The following is a 17,714-nucleotide window of genomic DNA, read 5'->3' on the forward strand; positions in this document are numbered from 1 at the left end:
CCCGCCCCCACGACAACCAGCTCACTTACACCGGCGACAAGACCAAGATCCTCGCCGTCGAACGCACCATCAAGTTCCCCGCCCTCTCCGACAGCCACATGTCATTCAAGTACCAGCTCCCCGAGGAAGAGCTCGACACCTTGATCTTCGTCACCAACGACGACGACCTCGAGCACATGATGCACGAGTACTATCGCCTCTACCAGGCCTCCGCCAGGACCGCCAGGATGAGGCTGTTTCTTTTCCCGGTCAATCACAGTGACAATTTCAGGTCTGACAGGCTGTCCGATAGGGATCGCTTCATTGAGGCTTTGAATTCGGATCCTAAGACAAAAATAAGAAGGTGGAGTGGAGCCTCTCCGGCTGAGATGCTGGATCTGGTAGCCAGTATGGAGGACCACGACGTCGAGCCCAAGACAGGCTATCTTCTTTTTTCTTTTTCTTTTTTTGGGCAGAACACAGGCCACAGGCTGTCTAGTATGTGAAAATATGTAGAAAAGATGTTTTCATTCCAGTTATGTACTCGAATAGCATCTGTTTGGTATATTTTGTAGATTGGTGACTGTCTATACTAATGTTTAACTGTTTTAATCGTCTTGTTGGTATTTTATTGGGAGCAATAATAAGATTATTGAGGGGTAATAAAATGTTTATTGGGGCAATAATATGATTATTGAGAGGCAATAAAAAGAGTATTGGGAGACAATAATATGATTATTAGGGGGCAATAATATGGTTACTGGGTATTATTAAGGAGCAATAAATTCATATGCCAGAATCTGGTCACTAGTCCGGTTGCTGGATTCAGGATTCCTGTGATAATCCGGCGACCGGTCGCCAGATTCCTATCATAGGTAGCCGGATTTCAGTCACTGTTCGCTGGAGTCCGTCAAGGTCTCCGATGACTTCTCTCTCCAAGTGACAAAGAAGGAGATGGCAAAATTGTCCCAAAAATAAATAAAAAGGAATAAAAAATATTTAATTGGGTATTAGGGAAATGATCTCTTAGAGTGTTTGGGTAAGTGGGGTTAATTAACCCCAAAATTGGGTAAATGATCATTTTCCCTTTCTTTCTTTTTTGGTTTTCTTTTTGTAACTTATCATGTTTTTGGAATAGTCTTAGGTGGTGTCTCATGCCTTGTACCACTCATTAATCACAACTGTTATTCTAAATTCTACTTCTAAAATTGTGTGTGTGTGTGTGTGTGTGTACATAACTCATACTTTCATAGGGCCCTCCCACTAAGGAATTCATTTTTTTGGTTAAATTTAAGGATTATTTATGGAATCCACTTTCCGATCATATCTTGAGTTTGGAATTTTCCATAGTTAAAAGTGAGTGAAAAATTTGAGAATTTAATGCCAAATTCAAGAAGTAATTTAAAGTTTAAACAATGGTTTTTTTTTTTTTTTGAATCAAACCCAAATCGGGTGCCAATATATTCATCACAAGCCTGAATGGACCGTTACATACCCTTCTGCTGTCATTTATAGACAGACAAGAAGTTAGTGGTACGTATATATAGTCCTACTCATTGTACATTTAAGTACATAGTAATAGCAGATATCCTCCTTCGGTACTACTCCAGAAATGCTAAAGAGACATAGATGCACATCGGTGCTTAGTTTCCTAATACAAGGAATTTTTGTAATTTAGACAAACTAAAAAACATATAGATGGGCTTAGGGCTAAAAACCTCAGTCTAAATTAGAGAGCCCAATAAGGCAGCCCCAAAGAGAAGTGCCCAACTTAAGGCCCACCAAGAGGGTTGACCCAAACCCAGACTACCACTCCACCGCGCCTGCAACTGCCACCCACGAGACCACGCCGATGCAGCGCCACCCACGAGTCTCCCTTGCCGCAAACCGGACCGTCGAGCTCAGTCACAAGCCAGCATCGCTACGAGCTCCCCAAGCCACTATCATGCAGCGCCCAGACACGACACAAGCCCCACAAGCCGCATCGTCACCAGAAGACCGCAAGGTTGCCGTTTCCACCAGATCGCGCCGCCCAGCACAGAAACTACCACAAACGCCCAGAAAGGCCGCCCGAACCTGTACCAAACCGGTTTGCCAAGCCACAAGCCAAAACAGCTTCTCTCCCGACCTCAGCCCAGGGCTTTGAAACCCTTGTCTGGTAGCCAGCACAGTAGCAACTCGGCAAAGCCAATGCTATCCCGGCCGCCGCCGGACAGGGAATAATTTGGTGATGTTTTTCCTCTCTCGCGGTGCTAGGCTAGAGAGAACTAGGGTTGAAATTAGTTTTCCTAATTTGAAGATTTAAAACAATGGTTTTTTTTTTTGCGATTGAAGAAATAAAAATTACAAGGGGGTTACTTCTTAGGGTTCAATCTACAAAATAAAAAATAATAATAATAAGAATAATAATAGTAATAAAATAAAAAAGAAGATATGATTAGTGTTTTTATTTACATTTTTTTTTTTTTAAGATTTTCTTTTAAGTGACTGGAACTGATTGAGATTCCCCTTTCCCATATACCCTTCTTTCTCTCTTTGATTTGGATGGTTCAGGTTTCAGGGTTATAATTGAGAGCGTGACCATTCAACTTCCAGCGGAGATTGATGTTATTGATACTGTTCATCTGGTTTCAAGCAATTAATCTATCAAGGTAATCCCCTTCTTGTTGTTGATCAACTAATTAAGAAGCATGGTTCTGTTTTTACCTGTGACCAGAGACTATGCAATTGACACTGATAGTTTTAGACTTTTATGCTTCCACATATCCATCAAATCATTTTCAAATGTCAAAGATCATGTCTTGATTTTTCGTTAGGCATCTGTTGCCTCTGAAAAATCACTTCGGCCTAGATAGCCGAGGGATCAAGGAACAAATGTCCTTCTTGGTGAGTAGATTGCAGAGCGTGCCAGCACACGGCCAAAAGGCCAAGCGTGCAAATGTAGATGTAGTATGCTTTCTTGACTTCGTTGAGCGATTGAAAGCCAAGGAAGGAACAATCTCGGCTAAGGGTTCGATGCCTTGGAGACAAGGACTTTCGGGTTGTTCAATGGATGAGGCGAATGATGATTAGTAACCAAATAATTACTTTAAAACTACTCCTAGTGCAAAGAACGTAGAGTACGGTAATAGAAGAGCAAAGAAGTAAACTCTAGACTAAGAGCAGGAAAGTAACGAACAATAAATTAACTTGCAAGAATTGAAAGAGCAATAACGAAACGAGCAAAAAGATAAACGGCTTAAAGGTAAAACTATCAACTATTACCAAAAAGTAGCAAAGGAAACAATTGAAATATCGATACTAGATTAAAAGAAAAATGAAGGGAAATGACTTGAACTAGTAGAACCAACAACTAACGAATTGAAAAGACAATGAAACTAATCTGGAGCTAAGAAAAACAAAAGGAAACCCATGATGGAGTTTTGACTGGAGATGTGTGTGTGTCCCTTTTGATTTGTCGATTGCTTCTTTATATAGAGGTGGACTTGCTGGATGACCAAGCGGATGTAAAGTTTTTCTCTCGAACTCAAATTGCTTGCTTCAATCTTATTAGGACTCCTAATGCATGTTGAGTAACATACTTGATATATACTAAAGCCCCACGTCATCAGCTAACAAATATGCGCAATATATATGGCTTCTCAATATTGATCATGCAATTAAGCATTGCACCACGTCATGTAGTAGAAACCCATTCAAATTCAATAGTATTGTGCCTGATTACATTGCTTTGGAGTATTTGATGACCACCAAAATACATTGACTTTAATTAGTTCCAACGGTCTTGCTTGCTGCATGGAACTCTTATCATGTCAAGAAACTTAATCTCCTCCAATACTTCTAGTTGGAACATATCTCTTCTTCTTAGCCTCATCAAGATAACCATGCTAATAATTAAATAAATCATTAGTAATTATCTTAATTTTGTCTCTTCAACGGCTGCAATTTGATGGAATGGAGGCTCATAAACCGGGTGTAAACAGCATCTTTGAAGTATTATGACTATGCATCAGTACAAGCTCATAGCATCAGACAAGCCTAGAGACAAAACAACCGTTTATTCTCTAAGACAGTAAACTAAAGACCAAGGCATCTCTATGAAATTTTAGTGTTGAAAAACAAAAACAAAAAATATTTGGGCATACACACAGATATGCATATATTTTGTGTGTGTATATATATGTAGTCTTATGAGATGTTATTTGAATTGGCAATCTAAGTTTAGTGTTGTATTCTGTCCATCAAGGGGAAGACATCATTTTGTTTGTTCTGTTAGCGGGCTAATGTCTCTATAGGGCGGCAAGACGAGCATAAATATACTTGTAGGACCTAGATAGAATGCATATTGCTCTTTTAGTTGAACATATTGTCTGTCGCTCGAGCTGTCCTCTGCTGCAGATGATTATAGTTGATTAGCTTAATGCAGCTGAACTTTACTTTTCAATATATAATAAAGGATATGAAAAACTATAGATGGAAGAAGCTGCAGAAGTGACAAATTGTCGACAATTCCAATGGACTGTGGATGACTTAGAAAATTTGGACAGTAAATAGAGCAAGTTTTACATAAATATAAGGAATTTATCTTCATATTTTGATAACTTGATTCATAGTTAACTCCTCTAAACACTAGAGAAGTATTCTTCTTCGCACCATGGCTTTTGCACTATCATATTCTCTATGCTTTTTACTAATCCTTCTACAACTACTATCATTTTCCACGATGGCGCCTCAAACTTACAAGAATATATCTTTGGGTTCATCTCTCATTGCACAGGAGAATAACTCTTTCTGGGCCTCACCATCTGGGGAATTTTCTTTCGGTTTCCAAAATATTGGTAATGATGGATTCTTACTAGCCATTTGGTTTAACAAGATACCAGAAAGAACTATTGTCTGGTCAGCCAATGGCAACAGTCTAGTGCAGCGAGGATCCACAGTTGAACTCACCTCAGATGGCCAGTTGCTGCTCATTGATATCGCAACAGGCAAAGAGATTTCGGTTGCTTCTTCAGCTGGAACTGGAGTTACCCATGCAGCCATGCTCGACTCAGGAAATTTTGTTCTGGCTAACCAGAATTCAATCAGTTTGTGGGAGAGTTTTAATCGTCCAACTGATACAATACTGCCCACACAGACTCTTGGTCAAGGTAGCATACTCTATGCTCCCTATGCGAAAACAAATTACTCAAAAGGACGGTTCCTGCTTACACTGCAATCTGATGGTAATTTTGTATTTTATACAACTTATTTCCCATTGGATTCTCCTAATGTTCATTACTGGTACACTGAAACTGAGGGTAGTGGCTTTGAGGTCATCTTCAACCAGTCTGGCTCTATTTATGTTACAGCGCAGAATGGAAGCATACTTTATGTGTTATCATCAAATGATGTAAATGCAGTTTCAACACAAGATTACTACCAGAGAGCAACTCTAGATTATGATGGAGTTTTCAGGCCTTATATCTACCCTAAGAGTAACTCAAGCATTGAAAGGGCTTGGTCCACGTTGGTCTTTACACCTCCAAATATCTGCACATCAGTGTTGGAAATTACAGGTGGTGGTGCATGTGGATTCAACAGCTTATGCAGAAATGATGATCTTGAAGGACCAACTTGCCAGTGTCCCTATGGTTACAACTTCACTGATCCGAATGATTTGTTGAAAGGATGCAAACAGGAATTTGTTTCACAAAGTTGTGAGGAAGCATCACAAAAAACCGATCTTTTCTATCTTCATGAAATGCGAAGTACAGATTGGGCTACAAGTGCTAACTATGAGTACTTTCAGCCGGTAACTGAGGATTGGTGCAGACAGTCTTGCCTGGGTGATTGTTTTTGTGACATTGCCTTTTACAGTGACCAGATTTGTTGGAAGAAGAGTATTCCTCTTTCAAACGGGAGGATTGACCGCAGTAGTGATTGGAAAGCTCTGGTCAAAATCAGGAATCAGAATTCCAGTTCGAGGATAACAGGAGCAGATTCAGGAAAGAAAGATAATTCGGCTTTGATCCTCCAGGGATTGGTGTTCCTGATCAGTAGTTCACTGTTTTTGTTCCTCTGCTTGATAGCAACATGTTTGCTTGTCTATCGTATATATCACAGAATTGCAAAGGTGAGTAAACTCTACCCCACCATTGAAGGTGTTAATCTCAGATGTTTCACATACATGGAGCTAAAAGAAGCTACTGATGGATTCAAGAATGAACTCGGTCATGGTGCTTTTGCAACAGTTTTCAAAGGAGTTTTAGTGTCTGATAATGGGAAATATGTTGCTGTAAAAAGGTTAATGGACACTATGCTTAGAGAGAATGATCCGGAGTTCAAAGCCGAAGCGAGCACAATTGGCAGAACAAAATTACAGAAATCTAATCCAATTACTAGGCTTCTGCAATGAGGGGCAGCACCGAATTCTTGTATATGAGCTGATGAGCAACGGCACACTAGCAAGCTTCCTCTTTGGGGAGTCGAAGCTTGATGGTTTTTAGAAGGTAAAGAAGGTTAGTTCTTAGGACAATGTGTGAAAGATTTGTTAGGACAAGGGTGATAAGGTAAGAACTTGGAAGTTTGAAACAGAGGAGATGGTTGTAAAACAGAGGAGCTGTGGTGACGTTGGTTAGTTCATTACATTACATTCATACAAGGCTAAATTGATACATATATATAGAGACCAAGTCCACCGACTTGCTTAATTAACCGACCTTCCCTATGTGGTTAGTTGCACCGACTTGGCATATGTGGTTAATTACTAACCACTCACTAATAGATAATTCTAGAACACCACTACACATGATTAACTAAAAGATTATTCTAGACTAAGACATGTTCTAGACATATGATCTAGATAGCTAGAGATAGATCTAGAAAATTCCAATGTGCATTAGTTGATCTAACACTCCTCCTTAATGCGCATTGGTGTTACTCCGAGCATGCCTCGAAGCATTTCAAATCTTGATCTTGTGAGCGCCTTCGTGAAGATATCTGCTAGTTGCAACTCTGTCTTGCAGTACTGCAGCTCAATTTCTTTGATGGTTGATGCTTCTCTTAAGAAGTGATGCTTGATATCGATGTGCTTCGTTCTGTTGTGAAACACCGGATTCTTTGTCATTGCAATAGCTGACTTGTTGTCGCTGAAAATCTTCGTAGCATTTGCTTGGTGCTCTCCCATGTCTTCAAAAATTCTTCTCAACCATATTGATTGACATGCTGAGCTTGCTGCTGCTACGTACTCTGCTTCAGCTGATGACAGAGCCACTGTATCTTGTTTTCTTGAAGACCATGAGAATATACCAGACCCGATTGTGAATGCATAGCCTGAAGTGCTTTTCATGTCATCCTTTGATCCGGCCCAGTCACTGTCTGTGTAGCCAAACAGTTCTGAATCATGGCCAACTAGCCTTGTTTTTGATGTAGGCCGATACCAGATACCATAGTTAATGGTGCCTTGAAGATATCTTAAGATTCTTTTTGCTGCACCATAATGCGTTCGACTTGGACTATGCATGAATCTTGATAGAAGGCTTGTTGCGTACATAATATCGGGTCGAGTAGTAGTCAAATAAAGTAAGCTCCCAATGAGACTTCTATAGCATGACGCATTTGCTTTCGGAGATCCATCCTCCTTTCGAAGTTTCTCATTGGTGATGAGTGGAGTAGCCACGGCCTTGCACCCATTCATCTTGAACTTTTTCAAAAGATTTTGTGTATACTTCTTTTGGCATATAAAAATCCCATTTTCTTCTTGGTTTATCTCAATACCAAGAAAATAGTGCATTAGGCCAAGATCACTCATCTCAAATGTCCTCATCATGTCTCGTTGGAATTCTTGAATTATTTCTTCATTATCACTAGTATAAATTAGATCATCCACATGTAAAGAGACGATGAGGATAGAGTTACCTTGAGTTTTGGTGTAGAGTGTTGGCTCACTCTGACTCCTCCTGAATCCGGCATTGATAAAGTATTTGTCAATGCGACTGTTCCATGCTTGTGGTGCTTGCTTAAGCCCATATAGAGCTTTCTTTAATCTGAACACTTTATCTTCTCCTCCTTGCTTTATGAAACCTTGTGGTTGCTCCACATAGATTTCTTCTTCAAGTTCCCCATTCAGAAATGCTGACTTAACATCAAGTTGGTAAATTTTCCATTTCTTTTGAGCTGCAAGAGCTACAAGAGCCCTTATGGTGTCGAACCTTGCAACTGGTGCAAAGGTCTCATTGTAATCTATCCCTGGCTGTTGTGAGTAGCCCTTAGCTACTAGCCTTGCTTTATACTTTTGTATTGAGCCATCGGGATTGAACTTGGTCTTATAGACCCATTTGACACCAATTATCTCTTTATTTGATGGGCGCTCTACAAGCTCCCATGTTTTATTTTTTTCAATTGTTTTAATTTCTTCTTCCATAGCTTTTCTCCAATTTTCTTCTTTTACTGCAACTTCAAAACTCTCAGGTTCTAAAGACATGAAATTGCATGTTTCATATATATCCCTCAATGACTTTACTCTTCTAGGTGGTGACTCTGGATCAGAATCATTTTGGTTTGGTGGAAGAGTATTAGAGGGCGTACCTGGAGGTTCTGAAGTTGCTTCTTCATATGCTTCTTCTCTCAACTGGTTTGGAGGAGTCATTTGCTTCTTTCTTGTTGGGACAAAAATTTTCTTCTCAACTTCTTCTTTATCCCAATTCCAAGAAGCAGATTCATCAAACTTGACATCTCTGCTGATCAAGAGCTTCTTGGTTTTTGGATTATATACTCGATAGCCTTTAGACTGCGAGCTGTAGCCGACAAATATGCCAACTTCTGATTTTTCTTCCAGCTTATGTCTTTTAACTGCTGGAATATGGACATAACATATGCACCCAAAGACTTTGAGATGCTTTGCCGACGGCTTTCGATTGTTCCAAGCATCAATTGGGGTCTTGTCTTGTAGAGCTTTCGTTGGGCATCTATTTAGCAGGTATACTGCTGTATATACTGCCTCTGCCCAAAAAGTCTTTGGCAGGCCTTTTTCATATAACATTGACCTTGCCATCTCCATCACAGTTCTATTTTTTCTTTCGGAGACTCCATTTTGTTCTGGAGTATAGCCCACTGTTAATTGGTGCTCTACTCCTTCATCTTCACAAAATTTATTGAATTGATTAGAGGTATATTCTTTACCTCTATCACTTCTGAGAACTTTGATATATCGGCCACTCTGTTTTTCAACATGATTTTTGAACTTCTGAAAAATCTTGAATACTTCAGACTTCTCACGTAGAAAGTAGACCCATGTCATTCTTGTATAATCATCTATGAAAAGAATGAAGTACCTGCTTTGATCAAGAGATGGCGTCCTCATGGGTCCACAGACATCGGTATGCACTAGCTCCAAATAATCTTTTGCTCTCCAAGCTTTTCCTGACGGAAATGCTTGTCGATGTTGCTTGCCAAGCTGACAGCCTTTACAGACACCTTCAATCTCCTTTATGCTTGGCAAGTCTCTCATCATCTTTTTTTGAGAGAGAATTTTTAGTGCATGGAGATTAAAGTGGCCGAATCGTTTATGCCATAGCCATGAATCTTCTACTTCTGCTTTCATGGCCATATGTAGCCACTGGATAGGAAAATTTCTATTTTCCATCCTTATTTTAAAATTCAACCTTCTTTTTTTATCAAATATTTTGCAGGAGTCTCCAGAAAATAATAGAGCATAACCATTTTCCATCATTTGGCCAACACCGAGTAAATTATGCTCTAAAGTAGGAACTAATAAAACATCATCAATATATTTAGTTCCTAAATTAGTCTGGATGGAGATCGTACCTTTTCCTTTTGTGTGCACCAAGTCACCATTCCCCAATTTGACTTTTGACTTCCTTGATGTATCAAGGGTGGTGAAGATGGATTCATCGCCACACATGTGATTGCTACAGCCACTGTCTACAAACCACTTCCTGTTCTTCTCCTCGAATGCAGCTTGACAAGAATAGAACAGGTGCTCGTCCTCCACATTCTCTTCTGAAAAATTGGCTCGGGGTTTCTTCTTGAGTTGACAATTTTTCTCTATATGGCCGAATCTATTGCAATTTCGGCATTTTGGTTTGCCCCGAAACCAACAGTCTATTTCTCGATGATTAATCTTTTTACAAATTCCGCAAGGAGGATAATTTCTTTTCTCCCTTATATCTTTTTTATTTTCCCAATTTTTGGGACTTTCTCCTCCTCTAGAAGATTCATTCAAGTTTGCATCTTTTTTATATTTCTGAGATCGTAGATTGAGTTTAGACTGGAATGCACTCTCTACAGGAGTTTCATTCCGACTACTCAATCTTTTTCATAAGCTTCTAAAGAGCCTATTAGTTCTGTCACCGAAAGAGTTGTTATGTCTTTAGAATTTTCGATGGCAGTAACTATTGGGTCATATTTTTCAGTGAGACTAATAAGTATTTTTTCGACTACTCTAGTCTCACTAATATTTTCACCATAGGCTCTTATTTGATTCACAATTTCCTTGAGTCTGGAATAATAATCTTTAACGATCTCAGAATCTTTCATTTTCAAGTTTTCTAGATCTCTCCTCATTGTTTGTAGTTTAACAGCACGTACCTTTGCCGTCCCTTGAAACTCCTCCTTCAACATGTCCCAAGCTTCCTTCGCCGTAGAAGCTCCCATGATTCTTGAGAAGTTCGCATCATCTACGGCTTGTTGAATAGCGTAGAGAGCATTTGCATCTCTTTGTTTCTCCTTCTTTTCTTGCCGTAATTGCTCCACCGTGGGATTTTCCGGCGTTGAGAACCCTTTGTCAACTATGTCCCATAGATCTTGGGACATAAAATAGGTTCTCATTTTGATGCTCCAGAAGTCGTAATTCTCCCCTGAGAAGATTGGAAGAGGAAGAGATGTTTGATTGGATGTAGAGGATGACATGGTGGACTCAAGTATTACGCCCCGAATTGATCGGAACAGCTCTGATACCACTGATGGTTTTTAGAAGGTAAAGAAGGTTAGTTCTTAGGACAATGTGTGAAAGATTTGTTAGGACAAGGGTGATAAGGTAAGAACTTGGAAGTTTGAAACAGAGGAGATGGTTGTAAAACAGAGGAGCTGTGGTGACGTTGGTTAATTCATTACATTACATTCATACAAGGCTAAATTGATACATATATATAGAGACCAAGTCCACCGACTTGCTTAATTAACCGACCTTCCCTATGTGGTTAGTTGCACCGACTTGGCATATGTGGTTAATTACTAACCACTCACTAATAGATAATTCTAGAACACCACTACACATGATTAACTAAAAGGTTATTCTAGACTAAGACATGTTCTAGACATATGATCTAGATAGCTAGAGATAGATCTAGAAAATTCCAATGTGCATTAGTTGATCTAACAAAGCTAAACTGGCACCGCAGAAAGCAAATTGCCTTGGGAATTGCAAGAGGGCTCTTGTATTTGCATGAAGACTGCAGCAGCCAGATTATACATTGTGACATCAAGCCTGAGAACGTTCTTCTAGATGACACTTTCACAGCCAGAATTGCAGACTTTGGATTAGCCAAGCTTTTGGGGACAGATCAAACTCGAACCATCACTGCAATTAGGGGAACAAAAGGTTATGTGGCTCCTGAATGGTTCAAAGCCTTGCCTATCACTGTTAAGGTGGATGTTTACAGCTATGGAATTTTGTTGTTAGAGATTATCTGCTGTAGGAAGAATTTTGAAGTGGAGGCAACCGATGAAAATGAAATGATATTAGCTGATTGGGCATATGATTGCTATAACCAAAGAAAACTCCATTTGCTACTCGACGGTGATGATGAAGCAATGGATGACATAAGGAAGGTGGAGAAGTGTGTGATGACTGCATTATGGTGCATTCAACAGGATCCATCGCTGAGACCTACGATGAAGGATGTCACGCAGATGCTCGAAGGAACTGTTGAAATCTCAATTCCACCAAATCCGTCCTTTTCATAAGTTCAATTTAAATCCTTGGAATTGTATCATATTCATAAGTGAAAAGGAAGAAAAGCTTTTCATTTCTATGAAAGAAGCCAAGATAACAAATGAATTCTATTTGGTTCCATAGTTGTAGTCAATTACTATGGTTCATAAAATTGAAGATGGAATTTCTTTTTATTGAAGTATTAGAGCATCAAGAAGATTTAGTGTGCTAACTCAACTCAAGTTATACCAGGGACAATCTGATCTGTGTATCTATCACAATTAACCAAATAACAGATTAGATTGTCTTTGGTATAAAAGATATTCATATTTATTGTTGCTAACTCAGATGTACGTTTAGTGTTGCCAACTCAACAGATGAGATTATCTAAGCATTACGCTTGCCCTTGGTATGCTAACTCAACAGATAAAAGATACGCCAATGCCATGCCGGAGGAAATATTATCAACCAAACAACTCTAAAACCCTACCATATCCATAGCAGCTAAAAGATTTTTATGCATGTTCACCCTAGCAGCAGTAGCTGCTGGTTGTGGTGTCAATAGTAATATATATATACCCTGTTGAATGCCATGTAGTAATAAAGTTGCATTCTGCAGACCTTTTGGGAGTGAACTGCAAGTCCAACTGTCCAACCGTGCCAATAAGGCATACGAAATGAAGGTCAAGGAAAATTATCACTTCTTTTATCAGTATGTGCATTTACTATTAATAATTTTGTTCTCTCTCTCTCTCTCTCTCTCTCTCTCTCTCTCTCTCTCTACATATATATACATAAATATATATATATATATATATATGTAAACACACACTTCCCTTTTACAATATTGCAACTGATTACTAAAATCAGAGAAACAAAAAAGGTCTTAGTCTTGATCATTTTGTGTGTTGGCTAACTATATCTTAGGTATTTATGACCACGTATGACTTTTCACATTGTTAGGCATAAGAGTGTTAAGATACATAGAGAAGGGGAAGTCTAAGGTATGTTGATATTTGTCATACATTAACTTTTTAATAAATATATATTAAATTAAATTAATTGGTGAAACCTGTTATTCAGGTCAACAGGTTAACCACTTATAATTTGACATATGTACTTAAAAAAAAATTACCACAGTAAGTACTCATTTATTGTTTTATACGTAAATCATTCAAAAACTTATAATGAAGATCGTAAATGTGGTAATTACTTTGATTACAGCTATAATTATCACTAAATATGTTCAATGTGGTTGTTTGTTGTAAAATGTCTCATCAATGATGTAATTTACAAAATAAAGGACTCTAGTTATAAAAAGAACAATTGGATTACAAGAATAAGGACCTAAAAAGTTTTAGGTCTAATATGATTATTTACCATATAAACAAAGCATTTGTTGTAGCAGTGATAAAGTGATCATTTTTTTTGTAAATAGAATCATATTTCAAGTAATTATCATAAAAACAACCATAATTACAATGTTATACCTCAATTTTTTTAATTTATAATAAAATGCATTGTCAAATGAGTAATTATCTCATGGATGATGAGATTTACACAAGAAAAGTATTAAGTTACAAAATATAGAACTTTAATATACAATTAAGGACTCGCGCCTCATTTACAATATATACATAAAGTTTTACCACTTTGACAGCAATTCATTGTCACATTAGTAAAATAGTTCTGAGACCTGTAATATAAAAAAATTACCATAAATAAGAGCTTGATTACTACTTCTACAATAATTTGTTGTCTCATTGGTCAAATAGTTCTCAAACTTGTAATATTAAAGAATTACCAAAAATACAACCATGGTTATTACTTTGGACCTCAATTGCCATAAAATCTAGAAAAAAACATTGTCAAATAAGTAAATAACTCTTAAACGACAGTTGTTACAAAATAGACAACCTTATTACGCTATAAATGACTCACCGCAAATTTACTTAAATATATATATAACGTTTTGCCATTATAGCAACACATTTGTTGTTTTATTAGTAATGTGGTTCTGAAAACTTGTAATAGTGAAGTATTAACACTTATTATAACTAAATTACCACTTCTTACCACAATTCGTTCTTTTATTGGTAAAACGTTTCTCAAACTTGTTATAGTGAGATATTAACACTAATTACAACTTGACTACCACTTTTTACAATCATTCGTTCTATCATCAATTTTATGACTTGGGGTTGGAATATCGAAACATTATCAAAATTACAACCTTAATTACTACTATTGACCTCTATTATCGTAAAATGAAAAGAGAATGTGGTTAATTTAGTTTTTTTTTCTATTTTTTCATCTCGAGACTGAGGATGGCCCTCATTTTGACCTTCTCTTTCTTCCTTCTTCCTTCTTCCTTCTTGGTTGAAATTCTAGCGTATCGGAGTCATGGTGGCCTGACCATCGCTCGGCTATCACTCCTCCGCTGGAGTTCTCTCCATCCTCTGTTTCTCTTGTGTTTGAATTTACAGAAATTTAAGCGAAGAAACCCCAAAACCCCCACATCAGAATTCCCAAACCCTAAAATTTTCAATCTCTCTTACCACCCCTAATTCTCACCACCTCGACCATTCGTGCATGTCGTCATCGGCTACTGGAGTCTCCGGAAATGTAAAAGAACCGCCAGAACGGTAGAAATTTCTCGTCTTCGCTAGAGCTCATCGATGGAAACCCAAGCCATAGAATTGGTCGCGATGTCGAGAGGAGTTGAATGAGACCTGTGCGCTGCCGTTTAGTGGTTGGACGGAAGATTTCTGGTCGGGTCTTCTTTGCGGTTTCCAGGTTCGAGAAACGGGTCTCCAGCACTTCGCGGTTGCATGTTGTGCAGGTGGAGCGAAAGTGAGAGAGGCCTATATGATCGTAACCGTCTTCTCTAAATTCGCAGACATGGTCGCTCTCAAGTTTCACCAGTACCAGGTGGTGGGTAGGGCTCTCCCCAAGGATGCCGAGGACACCCCCAAGATCTACCGCATGAAGCTTTGGCACAACAATGATGCTCGCGCCAAGTCCAAGTTCTGGTATTTCCTGAAGAAGGTGAAGAAGAGCAATGGCCAAATTGTTGCCATCAATGACGTTATTTTCTTTTCCATTTTATCGTTTGAATTCATATTAGGCTGTGTTTATGCAGTATTAGCATCTCCTGTTTTGTCCTTTCACATTTTGTTGTATGAATCAAATCAAATTATGTTTATTCACTCTGTTTCAATTCGGGCGTTAGGTGTGAAATGGAAGTTAATTATGTCCATTTGTGTTTTTGCTTAGTGTTGTTAGCTCATTTTGCATTTTGCCCGTGTTGGTTATACACATGTTTCATTTAAACCATAAAGAATCAGATTTTCTGTGTATATGAATCTACATTGGTCTTGGGTGCTGGTTTTTCTTCACAGGGTTTCTGCGGAATTGTACTATTTTGTAATCGTTGGTTGTGATGATCTCTTTTGTATTGCATTGTAGTTGTTGAAATGAGTTTTTTAGGTATAATTTTGAGGATTCTTTCTTTTCATCTCTGGGTCTTGAGTATTTGATTGGAATTGGGTGCAGATTTTGAAGAAACCTACTGTTGTTGAGAACTACGTGTAGTAAATATGCACCGTTTACCCAGAACCTTGTTTCTCTTTATAGGCTTATGACTGTGCAAACAATAATAGGATGATGATGCTAAATATCACAGCAGAAAACCACAGCACACGAACACAGAATTTTATAGAGGTTCGACAAAAACTTTGCCTACGTCCTCTGTGTGATCTCTCTTAAGAATCACTAGCACTATGGAGATAACAACTTGATTACAAGTACTTATTGAAATCCCTATGCTAATCCCCAACCCCTTTGCTAGATCTCTCTATCACCCTTGGCTCTCCTTGCCCCTGTGTTTATATGTAGCTGAGATCTCTCTTTGATCTCTTCTCTAATTTGAGGACACATTATATGAGCTCCCTTCAGCCCTATTTATAGATTATAGGTGCTGGTTACAAACATATCACATTAGGATTCCTAAAACTATTAGAACAAGGAAAGAGAGCTAGTTTTCCTATTCCTAACTAGAATAGAACTTACTTTCCAGGTCTAAATCAATAGGAATAACTCTTCCTATTCCAAAACCCATTAGGATACTAGAAGAATTCCTGTGCGCACTAATCTTCATTTACCCATCTGGTTTTGCCTTGAATCCTAATCAACTTAGGCATATCAACGAGCCAAATTCACAACAATCTCCACCTTGGTGAGTTGATACCAAACTGATTGCTGCAACCTCCAAGATATCTTGTACTTCTTGAAGTAATCCTGAAACCTTCAAGAACCTTCACCTTGGCAAAAGTCTATTTGCCTCAACGCACCTCAAGTGAGGAGGTGCTCCACCTCAATCTCAACATGCTGTAAGATCGAGCAGGTTCAAGTAACACTTGAACTCCTCCATGGCAATGGTCCTGGTCAAACAATCTGAGACATTCTCCCTTGAATGAACTTTCTCATTTGTTATCTTCCTTGAGTTGACCCAACCTTCGTTGCGATGACCACGAACATCAACGTGTTTCGTCTCTGCTTGAAACACTTGATTCCTTGTCAAATTGATGACCCCATTCTTCATCACAGCTTCTTGTTGAATTCCAAACTCACTCATTAATCCATTAAGCCATAATGCCTCTGCGAAAGCTTCTGTTAGTGCCATGCGATCTACTTCAGTGGTAGACAATGTCGTAGCCGATTCCTTTAGTTGCTCTACAACTCACTAAACCTTAACCACAAGTAAAGACATAACTTGTTGCAGGTCTTCTCTTGTCTAAGTCTCCTGCCAAATCTGAACCCTCAGGACCAGCAATGCATGCTTGATCTTGTTGTCTTTCAAACACAGATTCATGCTCCTTGGTGTCTCTCAAGTAATACAGAATCCACTTCACTGCTTGCCAGTGTCGTCTACCTGGATTCGCCATATACTTTGACACAACGCTCAATACTTGAGCTAAACATGGTCTTGTGCAGATTCTAGCGTACATAAGACATCCCACTACTCTTGCATAAGACACATTCATCATCTCATCTAACTCCTTCGTAGATGATCTCTGCACACTCAACTGGAAGTGTGCTACTGGTGGAGTAGACACGGGTTCATAAAACAGCCATATTTTTCCCGCTTCTCTGCCCCTCCTTATCTTCACTCCTAGGATCTGTTGTGCAGCTTCTAGATCCTTTATGTCGAATTCCTTCCCTAGTTGTGTCTTTAACTTTGAAATTCTAGACATATCCTGACATGTAGTTAACACGTCACCTAAATAAAGTGGCAATAGTAAAACCATACTATCCTTGAACACATGATGATAAACGCAGCTATCCACTGGTGAGATTTGGTCAAAATCGACCTTTACTTTTTGCGAATACTCCTTGGCCAATACCCGAGCTTTGAATCTCATGGCTTCCTCATCATGCATTCCTTCCTTTTTCCTATAAACCCACTTACAGCCAACCTGATTTCTTTCTTTGGGCGTAGGAACCGACTATTGAACCAAGTCCTTCTGTATGGACTTCTTCATCTGTTCTAACATAGCTCCCCTCCAACCTTCCCGTACATCATTTGCTATAGCTTCCTGATACGTGGTTGGATCTTCTAGACTGAAACTTAGAGCATACTTGTCCAATGCTATGCTTCTTTGGAACTCCTGCCCAAGTGACTGACGAACCGAGTCGTAGGTTCGCAGTGCTAATTGCTCCACCTGAGCTTGTATTAATGACTGTTGTTGTTGCTCTAAGACTTCTTCCTCGATAACCCCTTTATCATGCTCCACTTGCT

The 17,714-nt window shown here is 38.8% G+C and overlaps 1 pseudogene; it reads left to right on the plus strand.

Annotated features, from left to right (window-relative positions):
• Nucleotides 1–4,458: 4,458 nt before the first annotated feature.
• On the plus strand, nt 4,459–12,097 carry LOC112202591 (annotated as a pseudogene).
• The last annotated feature ends 5,617 nt before the right edge of the window (nt 12,098–17,714 follow it).

The sequence above is a fragment of the Rosa chinensis genome, chromosome 5, assembly GCF_002994745.2.
Source record: "Rosa chinensis cultivar Old Blush chromosome 5, RchiOBHm-V2, whole genome shotgun sequence".
NCBI classification, from domain to species: Eukaryota; Viridiplantae; Streptophyta; class Magnoliopsida; order Rosales; family Rosaceae; genus Rosa; species Rosa chinensis.